General features: G+C 38.6%; 1 non-coding gene across 1 annotated transcript; it reads right to left on the reverse strand.

Moving 5' to 3' along the window:
- Positions 1–18,731: 18,731 nt before the first annotated feature.
- LOC111764170 (U6 spliceosomal RNA) lies at positions 18,732–18,838 on the reverse strand. The gene has a single exon (XR_002796855.1). It is a non-coding gene; the product is annotated as a U6 spliceosomal RNA (small nuclear RNA).
- Between the last annotated feature and the right edge of the window lie 234 nt (positions 18,839–19,072).

Raw genomic sequence — 19,072 nt, forward strand, 5'->3', positions numbered from 1 at the left:
TCACCTCCCTGTTTGCTGGTTGGGGTAAGCCCAATAAACTAGAAGGTAGGAGTTGCAAGTCTGCTGAGGCTCAGGGCCTGGCTGTCATACAAACAGTCCAGAGATTCAGGTCTTCTGAGTATACAACAACCCCAGCACCAACCACAGGTCCAGTGAAAGTGACAAAAGAGGCATGTGTAGAAAGGTCACATCTGAGTCCAACTCCATCACACTCAGGAACACAAACTCCAAAGAGGGCCAGCTGACATGGCACTGAACTTCAGAGCCATCTGCCATGACCATAGAACCTGTGGGTCTCTGTAGCTCTCCAGAGAACCAGTACCTATGGTTGTATCTACTTTGGCTGTCTCTGGGATCCTGCTGAGGCATGCATAAGCGCGACCCTTCTGATGATCTCCCAACTCTTTTTTGGAGACCCACAGCCATATAAACTCATTTGTCCTTTCCATTTCCCCCTTTTATTCAAGGTCAAAAAGCAGTTTTTAGCACCTGATATTACATGTAGGCTGAGATATTCTGCTGGTCCAAGTTGACCCTTTTATGCAAGGTCTTTTTCTAGTTACATCATCAGCTGGTGCTTGGTAGTAATCCCTCGGTGCCAGGGAGGTTCATCTCTGGGAGTCATGTCCCATGCTGGGGGGAAGGTAATACATTTACATGCTGAGTTTGGCTTAGAGAGTTTGAGCAACATTTGAGCAACATGGAGGCTCTCAGGAGGTAACTCTTACTTAGACACCCTGCAGCTCTAGGCCTAGTTCATATTTCAGGCACACAAACTCATAAGCAGAGTCATCAGTATCAATAGTTCATTGTTGGACCTACCTTCTTTATTGGTCTTTGCCATTGCACTTGGGGGATTGTTGCTGTTCCATTGGGGAATGTGATAGAGCTCCCCTGGCTAGAAACTCAGCACTCCCTCAGTTGTCATTTTTAACTGTAACCACTATGAAAATATCCAAACATTTTTACGTACCCTCTACACATGCCCTGAACAACTCCCTCCCAATCATGTGCCCCCCATCAATAACACCCCACATCAGTGTTCCTTCCCTGCCATAGTTGAACCTCTCTGTGGTCCAAAACTTCTTCAAAAATGAAGCCTAATATGCTTCCAGGTTCCATTGATAGTAAAATGGAAATAGTGATTGGTTTAAAGGTTAGATATAGAATACATACCAATTTAGAAAAATTAAATAATGTAAAAATAAATTGGGGTATCAGAAAATGAAAAAATGATAAAACTTTGTTTTTGACATTTTGCCTTTCATCAATGCAATAGGTGTTGCCATGTATGTACAGTGGCAAGGCAATTTTTTACATTTCTTCCTCAGTGTCTACATCCTTTCTTTTCTTTTTCTTTCTAATTATTAGTTTTGTCTTCACAAAAGTTTTAGATCACAGTAATTCACATGTATAATATAGGGTATTCCCACATATCCAACATCAAACACTTTGTCCCTTCCCCCAGCAATGATATTTTTACATATTCATGCTGCAGCTGATGTAGATATTGAAACATAGCTTTCAACCAAGGTTCCATTTTAGTTTACATTATGGTTTATATTTCAGACTATACAATTTTCTAAATTTTTAGTTATCTTATGTTTTACATTATTTTAGCCTATAGACTTTTATACATTTTTGGTGTAATTTAACATGTCCTATATCCATCATTGCATGATCTTGTGGAACACTTCCATTGCCCCGCAGTTACTCTGATTCCATCTATTCAATACCTCTCTCCCCTTCCCCACAGCACCCACAGTGACAATAAATCTTCATTACTTGAAGGACTGTACTTACAGACACTTGCAGCAATGTTGAGGGCTTGACATATTCGACTGCCCTAACTCATTGGAAACCACCAATTCTCTTGAGAGACACAATTCCCTCTGTTTGAGAACATTAGTCCTCCCCAGGATGCGGGTATACCTTCACACTCATTGTATGGATCTCCACCCAATGATATAACCCACTATGACAAAATGAGCACTCACACACTCCCTAGAAGTCTGCCCTGTGTCAGATGTCCCCCCTTAAGCATCTTAAACAGGAAAATTTCCTTATTATATTTTCTAAAGAGTTTTCTCAACATTATAGTTTCAACCACATACCTGACAATCTCCTATGTCCATATGTTCCCTACCCTTCCCCCAATTTCTTGGGCCATCTGATCCATCCTCCCATCCCTAGCCTCCCTCAAGCCCTCAAAACTCCACCCAAAGGTATTTCTATGCCCCCATTTTATCCCTTCCCTCTACAAATACTTACCTCCAGCTTATCATAGATTTCACCCATGTAGGTGTCAGCTCGCAAACTTCCTCTCTCCCAGAAATTCCTTTAAGCCTATCATCCAGTCTCTAGCTCTCTGAGACAGTTTGTTTTACTTATTTCATATCAGAGAGGTCATATAGTATTTGTCCTTCAATGCCTGACTTGCTTCACTTAACATAATGTTCTCAAGATTCATCCATGTTATCATGTGTTAGTAATGTATTCCTTCTTATAGCTGAGTAGTATTCCATTGTATGTATATACCAAATTTTATTTATCCATTCATCTTTTGATGGGCATTTGGGTTGATTCCAACTTTTGGCAATAGTGAATAATGCTGCTATGAACATTGGTGTGCATATATCAGTTTGTGATCTTGTTTTCAGTTCTACTGGGTATATACCCAGAAGTGGAATTGCTGGGTCATATGGCAAATCTATAGTTAGTTATTTGAGAAACTGCCATACTGTCCTCCAGAATGGCTGGATCCTTTTGCATTCCCACCAGCAGTGGATGAGTGCTCCCATTCCTCCACATCCTCTCCAGCACTTGTAGTCTTCTGTTTTTTTAATAACTGCCAGTCTCATGGGTGTAAGATGGTATCTCATTGTAGTTTTGATTTGCATTTCCCTAACAGCTAGTTATTTGGAGCATTTTTTCATGTGCTTTTTAGCCATTTGTATTTCTTCTTTGGAGAAGTGTCTGTTTAAGTCTCTTGCACATTTTTTAAATGGGTTATTTGTCTTTTTATTTTCTAGATATAAGAGTTCTTTATATATGCAGGATATTAGTCTCCTATCATATATATATATGGTTACCCAGTATTTCTCCCATTGGGTAGGCTCCCTTTTAACTTTCTTGACAAACTCCTTTGAGGTGCAGAAGGCTTTAATTTTGAAGAAGTCCCATTTATCTCTTTCTTCTTTTGCTGCTCGTGCTTTGGATGTGAAGTTCATGAAGCCATTTCCTATTACAAGGTCCTGTAGATGTTTCCTTACATTGCTTTCTAAGGTCTTTATGGTCTTGGCTCTTATATTTAGGTCTTCTATCCATCTTGAGTTGATTTTTGTATAAGGTATGAGTTGGTAATCCCCCTTCATTCTTTTACATATGGATATCCAGTTCTCCAGGCACCATTTGTTGAAGAGACCATTCTCTTCCAGTTGAGTGGGCTTGGTGCCCTTGTCGAATATCATAGTACTGTACGTATGAGGATCTATATTAGAATCCTCAATTCAGTTCCATTGGTCAGTGTGTCTATCCTTGTGCCAGTACCATGCTGTTTTCTCTACTGTAGCTTTGTAGTATGTTTCGAAGTCAGGTAATGTGATTCCTCCAATTTCTGCATATGCTTTTAATGTCTCTGTGGTGTAGTTTAGAACTAAGTACCCCAGAAAAAAACATGTTCTTAAGCTTAATCCATTCCTGTGTGTGTGAACCCATTTCAAGTAGGGCCAGTTAAGGTATGGTCCAACTCAATCAGGATGGGTCTTAATCCTATTACTAGAGTCCATTATAAGCAGCATGAAATTCAGACAGATGGATAAAAAGTCACAGAGGGAGCAGCCAGAAGCTGAACATCAATGGAACTTGGAACAGAAGGGAGAAGTCAGGAAAGAACACCAAGTGCATTGCTATGTGACAGAGGAAGAAAGGACCAAGGATCACCAGCAGCCAGCCACAGAATGTCAGTCTTCAAGAAGAAAGTATCACCTTGATGACACCTCAATTTGGACTTCTCCTAGGCTCAAAACTGAGCCAATAAATACCCATTGTTTAAGCCAACTCATTTCATGGTATTTGCTTTAGCAATGAGGAAACCAAAACAATCTCTCTTATTCATTAAATACTTTTTAATGTTTTAGCACCAAAATATGTTCCAGACTCAAATTGTTCATTCCTCAATCCAGGCCCAGAATCAGCCATTTCTCTATGGAACTTTTTTCCCTTTTATTACAGAATTGTATTTAGAAACAAAATATGAGCAAAGGTATACTCATTACTTTAGTGTATCACAGCTGCTAGGCCCTCATAGTGGACAATGCTAAAAATATATGTAAGTAAATACAAACAGATACCTACACCTATATTTATCCCTCTATCTATCCAGCTAGTTCACCAACTAAGTATATTAAAAATTAGTTCATACTGATACTACTGAATTCAATTTAAAACTATAGGATTTACAGTATAGTTTTAAAAAGAAAATGCTCAAACCTTAATGTAATTATTAATTTCATGTGTCAACCTGGCTAGATTCTAGGTCCATTTTTTTGGTCAAGCAAGCACTGGTCTTATTGTTGCTGTGAGTGTATTTCATGGTTGGATTTACATCCTTAGTTAACTGATTACACATATGGCTGTTTGCATCTACAGTCAACAAGGGATATTGCCCACAGCAATGAGGGGAGTTTGCTCTTCCAGGCAGTTAGCAGTCTTAAAGCAAGAGCTGGGGATTTCAAAAGTCAAAAAAAAAAAAAAAAAGAACTTCTACCTCTCCTTCTGCCAGACAGCTTCTTCTGGGAAGCACAACTTTTCTGTCATCAAGAGTTTGGCCTGCCCCAAAGAGTTGTATGTTTTGTGTGTGTGTTTTTTAACAAATCACTTTTATTGATACATATTAAAAAGCATAAATCCATCCAAAGTATACAAGCAATTGTATTTGGTATAATCACATAATTGTGCATTCATCACCTCACAGAGTTTTGAACTGATAGAGTTCAGAATCTGAGCCTTAAAGAAACTGCAAAATAGAGGGAACATAAGACATATACACAAATAACTTTAAAATGAAGCAGTGAATGATAAGAACCAGGGAAGGAGGACAAGTGTAATGTTGACATTGTGGCTCAGATAAAACTAAATGAGGTGATCCTTGTTAAGCCTGTAGTACAGTGCCCAACGTCTCATTAGCACTCAATAATCAACAGATATTCTGTGATGAAAAGTGGGAGACACAGCTCAGTAGCCTCTAGAGAGCCTCATCTCCCTAGGAAGAAGTCAAGATCAAGTCCATCTAGTCAGGCTTGGAAGCCTCGGCATGTTTTTCAACCTCACAATATTAAAAGGCAAAATATATTTAACCACAATAAAGTGTAATCAGCTTCTTGTGAATTTCACTGTTTCTTATCTTTCTCCTGGCTAGTTCTCTTTTGATATGGCCCACCCTCCACTTAGAATCTGAGGTGTTCTTGTCAGGAAATATTTTCCTATGGTTGGAAAGAGACTTTCCTAAGTCTCACTATGTGTGGTGAATTCAGGAATCACAGTAATAGGAATATATCCTTCCCTGCTTTTTCTTATCTAGTTTAGAGGCAGGAAATATCTTAGTCAGAAAGCTATATACCCATCCATTGTTCCTAAACTAAGCTAAGTAAAAATACTGAGTTTTCAATCTCCAGATCAGAGCAGGTTTGCATGGGAGAAAAGAGAATGGTAGGAGGGTAGGTATGTGGAATGGATGTTGGGATAGGTGTAGGAGAGATGCATACAAGAAACCATAGAGTATTTTAAAAGTGTTTAGTAATTATTTTGTGAGTAAATGGAAACATGGAGACAAGCATGCATAAATGAATGTGTAATCTATATTTGCAGGTTCTTAGTACTACCTGCTACATTTGGACCCCAGCCATCTCCAACAATTTCTCCCTTCCAATTAGTTTTGTGAGATGCCAAGTGTCTAACGATATGCTTGTGGGTTTTGCCACCACTGCTGTTCCAGCTCCACTGCCATTCCATGTGCTGGTTAGTCCTTTGCTCCATTAACAGTGCTGCTGTGCTCCTGGCTTCTCCTGCATAGGGGAAGAGCTAGCTTTTCTCTTCCCTTGAGCATTGGTGTTTTCTAGAGGCACTGTAGCAGTTTGATATGGTTATGAATTCCAAAAATAGATATTGGATTATGTCTGTAATCTGGTCTGTACCTTGGTGTGATTAAGTTATGATTGGGGCTTTGATTGGGCCACGAGTTTAGGGCATTGAGTCTCCACCCTTGGTGGGTGGGGATTCACAGATAAAAGGCACAGCAAAGGACAGAGCTGAGGGTTTTTGATGTTGGAGTTTGATGCTGAAGCCTTAAGCTGGAGCCCCAGGAAGTAAGCTCACAGAGGAAAGAGAAGTCAGCCCCAGGAAGTGAGGAACCCTGAGCCCAGGAAGAAGCAAGCCCTGGGAAGAAAGGAACCTTGAACCCAGAGAGAAGAAAGACCCTGGAATGGAGGAATCCAGGAAGCCTGAACCCTCACAGCCATCAGCAACCATCTGGCTCCAACACATGAAAATAGACTTTGGTGAGGGAAGTAACTTATACTTTACGGCCTGGTATCTGTAAGTTCCTACCCCAAATTAATACCCTTTATAAAAACCAACCAATTTCTGGTATTTTGCATCAGCACCCCTTTGGCTAACTAATACTGGCACCAAAACCGTACTGCATGTATGGGACCTCAATGCTTCTTTAGTGATGGAGTTCTTTCAGTTTTCATCTAAAGCTCAAGATAACAGCCACAAAATGAATTGAGTTTTGTGAGTGTCCTATGAGAGCTAAATGCTGCAGAGAAAGCAGGAGGATGAAGAGAAGACATAGATTAAGACTGTAACAATGGATTGCCCTGTCTGAATCAAGACTAAGGGATGAAAAAACAAGGGAACAACAGGAAACAATATATCCTGTAGTAAATTCTGTAGTATAATCTCTAAGAAGTCAGAGAGGAAGGCTTGTGATAAAAGCAAAGCTAGACTCAGAGTTGGAAAACTAGATTCTGATCCTCTATCTGCCTCCAGATAAAGCATTTAAAAAACATACATCAGACTTTATATTTAATTTTTAAAAAGCTGGCAGTTTTTCCAACCAACAAGATAACAATAACAATGCCACGTATCAGTGATTCACAGTGGTTTGTTCGCTTATTCCTTCATGCATTCATTCTTTCATTTAGTGGTCACAGTCACTTTGAGGATCTGATGAAAACTCTAAATCCTCTCTATGGAGAAATGTCCTTGTGCACAAACCCACAAAACTTTGCATACAATTGTTGTCAGTTAACTTGTCATGAAGAATCCGTAAATAAGTTCAGTTCAAACTTTCTATTTTTCAAAATGCTTTCATTTCTATTATTTTATATCATTCTCTTCATTAAACAAAATAAAAATGTTCATCAACTCAAGACCTAAAACCCTACCATAATTCGGGATCTCAAAAACATAAAAGAAATTATATATTGCTAACCTCAAAACTCTCACGCATAGGAAATCCCAGATTGCCTTAAACGTTCCTTTCCTTTTTCATAATCAAAACATCAAGTATGAATGAAATGATCTGGGGGAAGCAGGGAAGGGAGAAATTTTTATTTAATTCAACGTCTCCTCAAAACTATTAACAGTAGAAAGTTTGGGGAACAATAGGAATTCTTAAACAAAACCACCCCCCTTAGCCTCATCAGATCCAGTCCAGTTGGAATTGGCCAACCATAATCCAGGGGCCAGATTTCCACTGTCTCGAGAGAAGGGGCTGACCTCAGGGTAATAATATGGCGCCAGAGGAAAGTACTTCAGTAGCCAAGCGGTTGGCCTCACGAGGCCCAGGGTCACTGCGCACTCCCCGCTGAGGCCTAGCACCAAGCCTGGGCAAGGACGGAGGGGGCAGAGGATCTCATTAACATCCTGGAGGAAGAGGGCGTCTCCTCGGGAGATGGGCTAGGAACAATTACAGGGTGACCAAGATGCATTCAGAGAGGAATGATGATGGATTCTCTCATATCGGGAGCAATCAGCATAATTTATTTTCAAATCAGCAGTGAGACAGGGAGGCATGCATGCCTGACGCATGGGCAGACTGTGTGACAGAAATTGTTTTTTAAGCAGTTGCCCTCTGAAAATATTACTCTCTTTCTGACACCCAGAATAATGAGGCCTTGATTATCTGTCAAGCCTGTAAAATCAGCAGTAGTTATTGAGAGTTCGTTAGCCAGTTGAATCTACCCCTTTCCAAAGTGTTCTCATTTTTTTTCCCTTTCTGTGGAATCACTCTTTGTTCTCATTACTAATGCCCTTTCTTCTGCTCCTTTGGAATTGCTCTGTTTCCTGCCCTTTTGAGAAGCAACATACTCTTTCCTTCATCTACTATGCAGTGTTGGGCGAAAAGTAACTGACCACAGATAGCCGAATGTTGAGAAGGCATTCACCCACAGTGGAGGCCAAGCAATTCACTGGTAAAGCTTCTGGGAGATAGCCCCTCTGAGAGCCATTTTTCTTTGCTACATTTTATATATGCTTTTCTTGTTCTAACTCTAAGAAAATAGACAGAAACAGGATAGGTTTAAGCTAATGTGAAATTGGCTGTGTCTTTCCCAATATATTTTATCCACTTCCTTGTGGAAAATAATATAAAGGAAAAGAGTGAAAAATATGCTTTCTTCTTTTGGAGGGCATATCCTTGTGCTGTAAGAAAGTGAGCTTGATCCAGGAAGTGTATAAAATATAAGAGTGTGAAGTGTAGTGATGGGTTGATGGCCAAAGGAGATGGGTAGTTGAAAAGGCCACTGCAGGCTGATGTCCCCCTACTCTGAATCCATTGTGTCTAATTGCTCAACTGGCCTGGAGTCAAATACCACTTAGTGTCATCACTTACTGTTTCATGTTCATTGCTTCATCTAAAGAGTAACTTCTATGAGGGAAGGATTGTAGTGTAGTGCAAAGAGCACTAGGAATCAGAAGATCTACCTTTGTAACCTGACTTTTCTATACAGTTTTCCCTTTGTTTCATTCTTCCCTTCTGTAAATTAGAAATTTGTTCATTCCTTCAATAAATATTCAGTGCTTACATAATGGGGTGTGGTTTGAGAGCTGAAAAGATGAATAAAAAATCATCTGCCATAAATGAGTAGTTGATGTAAACAGGAAATGAAATGAAAGAAGGTACTTTGCAATTATAAATGGTGAAATATAAGATGCTGTTATTAGACTTCTGGTGTTCCCCCAAATTGCAACTGTGATGTTTCGCATGTAGAATGTACTCAACGTTTGCTAACTGATTAAGTTCAGTGACTTTAGTAGGAAAGCTTTTAATATTTTCTGGTATTAAAGAAGACAAGAAAAATCCTTATCTACAAAGTATAAATTTAAAATTCCACTGCACCAAAACCAGTGATGACACCTTAAGACTTACATTCTTTTCCCCAAATAATCCCATGGTGTGAAAGAACCTATCTTGTAAAAGGCATCACTCAGAAGGAAGAGCAGTGAAGTGTTTTGAATAATAAGTGGGCACAAAGGCAGCTCTTGAACAAAACAATCTTAGATGCTGTTATGCCTGAGATGGCAGCCAAGACCTCGACCTCAAAGGAAGAAGCAGCTTAACTCACTCCCTCAAAAATTCACTGACACAAAATAATTTTCTCCTTCTGAAGCATGCTGTTTGTTGTAATAGGCCAGAACATTTTGATAAATCTCTCATTCTATTCCAAGAAACTATGAATTCTATTCTATCATCAGCCAAATGAAATGGCAAACTCAAGAACAGGACAATTGGCTATAACTTGACTGTTTGTCATAGTTGTGGGATGGAAATTCCATCTCCCACAGAACTCTATTGCTGCCTCATGATGGGAGAGAGCTGTAACGGTGGTGCTTGCATGAGGTGGATTGAAAAGACGCTTGCCAAGTGAGTCCAGCTGTTAACATTGCTGTGAAGAAACAAAGTGCCATCCCGTTCATTTCTGCCATTTGTCACAACTAGGCCTATTTCTAAAACAGAATTCTTGAGGCAAACTATTTCATTCTTTTCCTCTTTTGAAAACATGTCCTTCCATTATCACCTCTACTATAATAATGCAGTTTGAATTAAAATAATAATAATTTAGAGGAGGAAACACATATGTAATATGATATTTGATGGTCATGTAGTAATGAGATCTGAGGGAAATAAAAAAATATTTCACAGTTTAATATTTTTCCAGAAAGGCAGCTGTCAGAAAGCCTTCGGGATGAAGGACAATGTACGTCCATGGGCAGTTATCTTGTGAGAAAAGCTCAACGTGGAGTGTCCCGGCCTAGATTTTACTCCCAGCTGCATCACCAATGAGCTGTGTAATCATGGACAACTCTTTCAGCCTCCCTATGTCAAAGTCAATAGACTAAGTCAAAGAATAATAATAAGCATACCTAAGCTACCAATACCAAAAACTTTGGTTTTAAAATAAGAAGTATGAATAAGCATTGAGAGGAATAAATTTCTATAACAATGTAAGAAGTTTCTACTGTGATTATTTCAGCTTCAGTAGTCAAATGATTATAAAGCTTCGTCTATGAAATCAGACCTGGATTGGGTCTTAGCTCTAACACTAGTAAGGACCACTGGGAAATCACAATCCTGAAAATTCTACATCTGTAAAATGGGGCCTAATAAGTTCCTTACTGCTATTACTATTGATCTGCTGAAACTACATGGAAAAATATTTTGTTAATTGTGTAAGGTATTTTATGAATATGAGAGACTTTCTGTATTTATTATTATGTTTTTCTGATACTATAAAATCTAGAAATCTGAATAATCTCTAAGGATTTTTGTTGGGAGTAGGACACAAGGAAAGATGGAATTTTGTGACATCCATCCTGTTTTCCTAAGTCATCATCCAACTTTGTGAATAGAGATACAACTGAGGTATCCCTTGGTGATAATGGAGCTCCATTCTTATAAGAGATTTGGAGCCTCCATATGCAGAATATCTTCACTGGACTCAAAAACACAAAACAGAAGAGGAAACATTCAGAAAAAAAGTAACTGGAAATTATAAAGAAGTAGCAGGGGATTGGAAAGAGCTGAGAGAGAAAGAGAGAGAGAAACTAAGAAATGCCAGAAGCTGGAAGAAATTTAAAAATAATTGATAAAAGGATGAATATCTTCACTAAAGTACAAAATATAAAAATTACATGGCTTCTCATGAAGTCTGAGAAATGTGAAGAGAATTTAAAGCACAGGACTAGAGAGGGCATCCTAGAATGTAAAGAGCACTGAACCTTGGGCCAGAAGAAATAGACTGGAGGCTGACTCTGCCACTTATTAACTGAGTTACCTTGAGCAGGCTGTGTAATGGTCCTGTGAGTGTGCTCATCTGTAAAACAGAGATAAGGACCCCTACCCTGCCTCTGTCACATGATGTGGTGAGCCCAGTGTTGTGGCCAGGGTTGTATCAGAGGAGCAGAACAAGGGGATATATATACAAGTATAATATGGGATTTATTCCAGTAATCCCAAGTATAATATGGGATTTGACCATACACAATTGTTGGAGTGGAGTGGACAGAGTATCTGAGACTATTGTTCTGTGTCTGATGCTGGAGCCTGGAGTTCACAGGGAAGATAGGATCTAAGGGGAGATGAAAGTGGAGTAGGGAAGAAAGGACAAACTGGAATGGAGTGAGGGTGAGCTGGAAGCCACAGGGGAGATTGGTACTGCACAGAGCCAAGAGGCATCAGGTCCAGGAGTCACAGAAGCTTAAGGGGAATCCAAGGAGAGCCAGTGATGCTGTGAGCCCAGCTGCTGCCCCACACAAACCAGGGGAGCCATCAGAGAAGCACATGTGAGTGAGAGCTACAATTGGACCTTGTGCCCTGCTCCAACCTCTCCAGTATCCAAAAGCAAGATGACCACAGCTCCACTTTCACCTTCCAAATGGCATACAAAATGTCTCTTGTGAGACACATTCATCTGAAACTATGTAGGGAAAAGCATTCTGGGAAATATAGTTGCAGCTTAGTCAGGTTGCTAGAATCCCACATCCTTCAATATCAGTGAGATAAAGAAGACACTGTATATATTATTTTTGGTCTCTGAAACTCATAGCCTACTGGGAAAAATAACTTATAAACAGCTTTTGAGGTTGTGATAAGTACCAAATTAAAGCTAATATCATAAAAGTATACAATCAGAAGATGAAGGAAACAAGAGTTTTCAGTTCTATGAGGTATTTGGGGAACACAGAGCGAGGTGATTAATGAATGACGTGGTAGAAACCATTTCAGAGGAGCAATCATGTGAAGAATGAATGGTGAGTATAGTAGAAGAGAGAATGATGATTCAGAGGCTATTTTTAAATAGCATAACACATACTACATTAAGAAATGTGCTATAAACAATGTATATATTTCCAATATTTTCTGGTTACTACTGATGAGGACAACCCTGGCTTTATAGAATGCTTTCATCAGCACCCTTGAAAGTCACCAAATAAAGGGCTGAATGGACTTCATGTCTGCCCTAGCATCTTTTTTTTAAAAAAAAGATTTATTTATTTCTCTCCTCCCCCCTCCCCCACCCCGGTTGTCTGTTCTGTGTCTATTTGCTGTTTCTTCTTCGTTGTCCTTTCCTGTTGTTGTCAGCGGCACGGGAATCTGTGTTTCTTTTTGTTGCATCATCTTCTGTCAACTCTCCATGTGGGAGGCGCCACTCTTAGGCAGGCTGCACTTTCTTTTGTGCTGGGCGGCTCTCCTTACAGGGCGCACTCCTTCCGCGTGCGGCTCCCCTACACGGAGGACACCCCTGAGTGGCAGGGCATTCCTTGTGCGCATCAGCACTGCGCATGGGCCAGCTCCACACGGGTCAAGGAGTCCCGGGGTTTGAACCGCAGACCTCCCATGTGGTAGACGGATGCCCTAACCACTGGGCCAAGTCCGCTCCCCAACCCTAGCATCTTAGTTTGCCAGAAGTACCACAAACTAGTTGCCTTAAACAAGAGAAATGTATTGCCTCACAGTTGCATAGAATAGAAATCCAAAATCAAGATGTCAGCAGGGTCATGCTACCTTTTAAAGAGATGAATCCATTCTATGCCTCTCCCCTGGCTTCTAGTAGGTGGCCAAAAACCCATGATATTTCTTGACTGCTTCCTCTCCTTACAGGGACATGAGTCATATTGGATGAGGGCTCACTCTAATCCAGTTGGGCCTCCTCTTAACTAAAAACTTCTAAGATCCTCTTTACAAATGGGGTTATATTATCAGAACTGGGGATTAGAACTTGATCATGTCTTTTATGGGGATACAATTCAATTCATAACACCTGTTGTGGCAATTCTTGTATTCTTAAAAAATAGTATCAATATGGAGTCTGGAAACTCATAATGGTGTACAGGCCAGGGTATAAAGATGGTTGAGGTACCTAGAAAATCAAGCTCCTGAAAATGGTCAATTCTGAAGCCTTTGTTTTGACTATGGAATAGGTGTTAAATGTGAACAATTCACAAAGATGGACAGTATAGACATAAACATGTAAATAAATGAAGCTTCTTCATGTCTGAAAAAAATTCTTGTGAATGTATTTTCTTTTATATAGTTATCTAATATTGATATTTGTAGCAGTTTGATATTATTGATGAATTCCAAAAAGAAATACTGTATTATGTTTGTAAACTGATCTTCTCCTCTGGGCATATTAGATTATATTGGATTCAGGGGTTTGCTTGATTATTAAGTAATCATGTAAACCTCTTGTGCCAGTAGGGCATTGAGTGGGGACTCACAGATAAAAGGCATGGCAAAGGACAGAGTTGGGGCTTTTGATGTTGGAGTTTTGAATTTGGAGTTTGATGCTGAAGTCTTAAACTGGAGCCCCAGAGAAAGAGACAGAGCCATTCGCCTGATAGTCCACAGCTGACCTTGTGGAGAGAGCAAAGCCTAGAGAGCCTCATAGTCTACTATAGTTGACCTTGTGGAGAAAACAGAGGAGCTGAGCCCAGAGGAATCCAGGAAGCCTGAACCCTGGCAGAGTCAGCAGCCATCTCGCTCCAACACGTGAAAATAGACTTTGGTAAGGGAAGTAACTTATGCTTTATGGCCTGGTATCTGTAAGTTCCCACCCCAAATAAATACCCTTTATAAAAACCAAACAATTTCCGATATTTTGTATCAGCGCCCTTTTGGCTGACTAATATACAATATTTAAACCAGGTATTGGTAGACTAACCAATGTAGGATTTTTCTCTGGTGTTACATATGGTTAACCTATTTGCTTTTTCTTTAATCAAGACCTTTGAAAGGCATCATGATTCTGAACTTGGGCTTTTTTCTATATATTTGACTCAATATGGAAGAAACTCAAATAGGCACTAGCAATTTTTCAGGTGAAACATATTTATTAATATATGTTTCCTTTTTTTTTTTTTTTTGCAGTTATTCAGTTTACTGTTAGTAAAAGATTGTCAAGAAAGAATTTATAACTCAGCATGATAGCAGCCTGGGATTTAAGATTTCTGAAAAATGTGCTCCACAAAACTATATACTTGTGTTTACGTGTACATACATCTTCACATGAATACATATATTCATTGGTTTTGTTAAGTTTAATACTATAATCTAACTTTTAAAATAAGCACCTGCATAAAAGAGAAATCTCAAAGAATGGGTCAATAGCAATTGAAAATAATGTTGGAACAGGTGTTACATGAAAATCTTTGATCTCAAAGACCCTTTTAAAAAGTGTCAAAGAGAAAGTACATATTTAAGTCAAAGAGAAAACACCACAGGTATTATTTTCTAAAGTAAAGAGGTTCGTTGTTTAATGCAAACTTTGCTCTATTGCCTGATAGTACATGGGATATAGTTGCTGATGATAAAATCCAAGGGAATTAGATATGTGACACACAGGAACAATATTCTCTCTTGAACCACTGATGTTATGTAAAGAGACACAACAAACACACAGTGGGGAGGAATGAGTTCTTTAAAAAATGATGCTGAAACATAGATGTTTATTTCCTTGTTCTTCAATGCAACTGCCTACACTGGTTCTATAAGCAATCCTCAAAGCGGTTGGAAAACCAAAGAATGGTAAAGTTGAGTTTGTGGAGGAGTTAAAGGAGGAAGAAATAGTAGAAGGAAAGCATCTTGGTTTTTTAGTAGTTGACACCCAAACTGTTTATTTTCAACTCTCCAATGCCTTTAACACTGTCCCACCTAAAGTGGAAGAACTCAATATGACTGTGGTGTTGATTTTCTCATTTAATCAGAATAAGTGGAATTTAGAGTCAAATGCCTTAATGTATTCAGAAAATATTAATTAATATTGGGGGTACAATGATGAATAGAAACAGAACAGTCCACGTCCACTGAACTTATAACCTATCAAAATACAAGCAGTTATGTAAGCTGCAGTCCTCAAGTATTTTGGTTACATGACACTTTCACTCTTAAAAACTATAGAGGACCCCAAAGAGCTTTGCTCTATGTGGGTTACATAGATCACTATTTGCTGTATTAGAAATTAAGATGGAATTTTTAAAAAAGATATATTTAAGAATTCATGAAATATTCACATAAATATTTTATTTATACATATTTTTAAATGACATTCTTTTGGAAAATAGTTCTGTTTTCCAAAACTCATTAAAAATACTGAGAAAAGTGACATTGTTTTATATTGGCACAAATCTCTCTAAATTCTGGCTTAATAGAAGATGACTGGATTCTCATATATGCTTCTGCATTCCATCTGTTGTGATATGTTGTTTCTGTCTATGAAGAAAATCCAACTTCATACAGATATGTAGTTGGAAAGGGGAGGAGTATTTTAATTGCCTTTCAGACAACCATAGATATTCTTTTTGGAAACTTCAAAATTTGACAGGTAGTCATTTGTCATAGGCCAAGTGCAATGTGTATTTTGTTCCAATAAAATCCATTGGTCTATCAACTAATTTGAATGGGTCCTTTTACACATCCATGATTTTTGTACGCTCATACATTGGTTATTTACTGAGTTATGCAGATCTTCCAAATACAGGCTCGTTTCATTATATACTACCAAACAATTACAGTTGTTAGTATTTCTACTGATCTTATCAGAAAATTCTTTAAGTATTAGGAAGCTCTCAAGGTCATGGTGGCAAATTAAATTTTCCCAAATTTCTAGCTTCCACTTGAAATATTGAATTTTATTATTGCCAACAAACATTGTCCATTGTTTTCCTTTAAGTGACAGGTTTACTTTATTCATTTAAAAAAAAAAAGTCTGCCAAATTCCAAAGTCTGAATAACCATAGTTTATCTGTCAATTGTTCTTTCAAGAAAAAACGGAGTTTCATGAAAAAAGCAGCTAGTTTAATCAGCAACTCAATCACAAAGTGCTTTTTAAAAGACAACTATCATACTTTCATATGCTGCAGAAATGTTTTATGTATACTTCCCATTTTATCACACAGAATATTAAAAAGATGTCTACTCAAGAGTTGAGCTTTAATGAATTTAATAGTTCTCACCACTTCATCAAGAACATTGTTAAGTGAACTGACATCTTTGTTTCTTTTACTGGATGTGCATGATGGTAAGAATGCAATGATTAGTACTATAGTTTGATGGCCCATCTTTGATTAGTGCTAAGGCCCCAGCACGTTTACACACCATTGCTTTTGTACCATCAATGCAAATATCGACACAGTGAAAAAGGCAAAGAATGTGTTAGCATTATTATGAAAATAGTTTTTATCTGTGGACCCCCTTGGGAGGGTCTCTGGAATCTCCAGAGGTCTGTGGGTTATACTTTGAGAACCACTGATGTAAGAATTAAAGGTGATACAAGACAAAATCCCATGGCATGAGCACCTAACTTCTCCTAGAGGGTCAAGAAAGTCTTCAGGGAGTGTAGTTCTCTAATACAAATATCTTAAAAAGAGTTAGAATTATTAACTAGTGGAAAGGAGAGAGACGGCTATGCCAGGCAGAGACTAGTATTTGCAAGGAAGGAGTTCATAGCTTTCCTTATTTCTTTTACTGTATACCTCTTAGTAAATTGTCTCATCTGTCTGAGTCTCAGATTATTCATCCGTAATATAAAATGCCAATTACTACCCATATTATTGTTTTGAGGGCTAAATGATAAACCATTTGTAAAGTATCTGGCCCAAACTTTGGCACATAACCAGCATTTGGTCAATGTCAGTTCCTTCTCCTTTTGTTCTTATCCTTTTGCTTGCATAGTAGATCCTGACTGCACAGAGTGAAATAAGAAAAATAAATCTTTGCAACAAAGGCTTGGTAGTTTTATCCCATCCTTTCTATCTTAGTTTACCACAGGGCTACCAATGCAAAGTACAAGAAATGGGTTGGCTTTTATAATGGGAACTTTGTTTGAGCAAAAGCTTACAGTTCTGAGGCAGTCAAATGTCCAAATCAAGGCATCATCAGATATGCTTTCTCTCCAAAGTCAGCTACTGTTGACCCTAGAGTCCTGCCACGTGGTGAAGATGGCCACCTACCTCTGCCTTCCCCTCCAGAATCTACCATTAACCGGAGCTCAGCTGTGGGCAAACAGGCTTAGGTCTTGTCTCTTTCCAGGCCTCCTCTCTCAGTCTCATCTGCTCTGCTTTCTTCCCAAGTTCAGCAGTGAGCTATCAGATATATGGCTCCTCTCTCCCTGGGCCTTGGCTCCTTGAGCTGATTGTGAGCAAACAACCTGGAGGCCTTTCTTTCACATGTCTGGGTCAAATATGACAGCTTCCTTTCTCTTTCTGCATCTCTGTTTATATCAGACCCAGCAAGAGGGTGGTGACCCAAGCTGGTTTATGCCTCACGGACATAGCCTGATCAAAAGCTCTAAATCAACCTTATCAAATAATCTAATCAAAGGCCGCTCAACTGAATTTAATGCAAACAAAGGGTACTACACCCACAGGAATAGAATCGTTTAAGAACATAATCTTTTTCTGGAATTCATAAAATAACTTCAAACTTTTGCACCCTCCAAGATAATTTATTAATATTTTTCTGTGATTGTATAAAACTATGTTTGTAGTCCAATATTTTTCCTAACATATATTTGAATTCAAGTAATATTAATAATTAATAAGCCTCTATTTAACCAAGCACTTTAACTTAGGTTTTTGTGAACTTCTTAAAGCTTGATTACAATTTTCAAAGCTCTGGGTGATAAAAACTCTGAAGTACTTTATATTCAGTAGAAAGTTCACTCCATGGAACTAAAAATTGCATATTCTTATGCTGCTCCTAATCCAGTCTAACTATTTTGGGGAGAGGGACTCAGAACGACAGATGCAAAGACATCCATGTGGACGTACCACACAAAATTTTGAGAAACTGAAGAAGGGTTTGATCTATAAGTTTGGGTTTGTTGTTGTTGTTGTTGTTTGTATTTTCCTATTATATTAGCAAATGCACAGAAGGGCAATTTAAAAAAATAGATTTTACATTAAACTACCGGTTCCTACCTTTAGAACCTTATATCAGAATTACCTGTGGAGGTTTTTAAGAATACTTTAAGCCCAGGCTTTGCTACTGGAGGAGGGCTCATCAGAGGCCAGCCCTTGGGTATTTTTAAAAAGCTTTTCAGGTAGCCCTGATGCTTCCCACTGGTCAAGTTGCTGATTTTAGGTTGACTGGGACACTTGCTTGGAACTCTGGGAAGCTTTTCTGGCAGATTTTCTTGGAGTAGCAAAGAAGTTGGCCTCTGACTTTTAAAAATATGGAAGGCTTCACAAATTTGCTTGACATCCTTGCTCAGGGGCCATGCTAATCTTCTCTGTATTATTCTAATTTTAGTATATGTGCTGCTGAAGTGAGCACTGATCTATAAGTTTTTGTGTAATTATTTATGGATCTATGAAAATTAGAGTCCAAATGTCCTGCTGTATCAAAGCAGTTATTCAGTTTTAAAGTTAAATTTTAAATACATATTCCATTTTAGTTTGCTAAGTGGCTCAAAGCAGATATCATGAAATACATTGGCTTTAACAATGGGAATTCATTAGCTTATAAGTTTACAGTTTTGAGGCTGAGAAAAATGTCCAAATCAAGGCT

The sequence above is a fragment of the Dasypus novemcinctus genome, chromosome 5 (assembly GCF_030445035.2).
Source record: "Dasypus novemcinctus isolate mDasNov1 chromosome 5, mDasNov1.1.hap2, whole genome shotgun sequence".
NCBI classification, from domain to species: domain Eukaryota; kingdom Metazoa; phylum Chordata; class Mammalia; order Cingulata; family Dasypodidae; genus Dasypus; species Dasypus novemcinctus.